Source organism: Nicotiana attenuata, unplaced genomic scaffold (assembly GCF_001879085.1).
Source record: "Nicotiana attenuata strain UT unplaced genomic scaffold, NIATTr2, whole genome shotgun sequence".
Taxonomy (NCBI): domain Eukaryota; kingdom Viridiplantae; phylum Streptophyta; class Magnoliopsida; order Solanales; family Solanaceae; genus Nicotiana; species Nicotiana attenuata.
This window is the reverse complement of record NW_017682926.1, coordinates 2,150-3,892: the sequence shown is the minus strand read 5'-3', so window position 1 is coordinate 3,892 and position 1,743 is coordinate 2,150.

Genomic DNA, 1,743 nt, shown 5'->3' with positions numbered 1-1,743 from the left:
GGATGTCCATCCTATATATATAGGAAGCACAAATTTGTCATTCTTTTATATCAACATCATGGTTTCATATTTTTAAGAGTAATACTAGTTCAACACTATGTTTTAAAACTTTTTGGAATGTAAGAACATACATTTCCAGATGAAGTCTTTGTGAAAATAACTTCCTGTTCACAACACAGCTTACCTGCATTATGTTACAATATTTCAAAATAAGAAGAGAAAACATGATGAGCTATAATAAGAGAAAAATAAGTTAGAAAAATGATTGAATGGTAATTCAGAAGCATCTCGCCGTTGTGCCCTAGAGGGATAACAGGTGCCAATGGCAACTGCGGATTTGGTGGTTCTAAGCAAGTTGGACGCGGATACATGCTGTTGAAATAAATAAAGCCGGTTTCATCCTCTAACAGACGTTTGCATGTAAAGCACTTCAGGTCAGTAATATTTTTAACGTAGCGGTAGTAAAAGAGACAATCCACATGGCCTGGGTGTGCTAAACATTCCATTGGAAAGACAATTCGTTGGCTTTCGCGACTAGGAATTTCTGATGTGTATGGTGATATGTGGAAAGGTTGATAGCAAATAGGGCAGAGTTTACCCAATGCATGATGTAAAAAAACTAAAAGAACAAAGAGCTGCTTGTCATTCACCTGACATCACAAATTCGCTTCTGCTTATATGTTTGTAAGAACACTGGTCCAACTTTCCTATTGTTGTTTCACTTGCTAACATTTGGATAGAATATAAGATCTATCAGATGTCTCAACTAGCAAACACAACTCGACAAGGCACTAGCTAGAAGAGGCTGTTGTAATCCATTTTAATCTGTCAATGCATTTCCAAAAAAAGTATCAAAGCTTTATTTTCATCAGATCCTACGGAAACATTTTTGCACAAAAATATTATAGAAGTAATGAGTGATAGAAGGGTAAAAAGATCATTCAAACTTTTGATGGGCAATTTGGTAATTCAACTTTGAATATAGGGATTTCCCACTTTTAGTATAGTATGATTTATTTGAATATTTTATGTCACATTTGGAGTATAACTTGTTTTTTAGAAAACAGTTACGCAAATTGAGTTCAAAATAAGAATTGTGACGAGGGCCGAAAGGATTCAAGTTTTTACCTTTCCTTATTGTATCCTTTTACGCTATATAGTTCATGAAGTAATATAACTTAAAATATATAAAAAACAGTTCAGTGCACAAAGCATCCCGTGTTTACGCAAGGTTCAGGAAAAGTCGTAGTCTACACTGATGTAAACATCCGTGGTTGATTTCATGCTTGAAATAATTACTCATTTCTTGCACAAGGCTTGCATCTTTATATATATCAACATGAATTTTGCATTCTAGAATTTGTACAAAGAAAAGCAAAAGTCTGAAATTGAGTAACCATTATCAATCTTCCTAAAGTTCAGTCTTGTCTCAATATTAGGTCATTTTCAACCGAAGCCACATGAGTCGTTTCTACTTCAAGATCCATAGGTACGAATCATTCACCAATTTAAGATCATTTTTTTTTATATCTCCTCAGGAATTTCTCATTTTGCTCCCTTAGTGACTCGAACCCGCATCTTCAGCCATGGCTATCGAAACTAGGGTGGCGGAAGGTAGGTTCCGAAAAATTGTATAATTTTTTTTTTACAGATTTTCTAGAACATGCTCGTTTGTCAATGAGCAATCTAATAGGTACATCACTTATTTCCACTAGACAAGATTGGTGAATAAAATGTGTAATT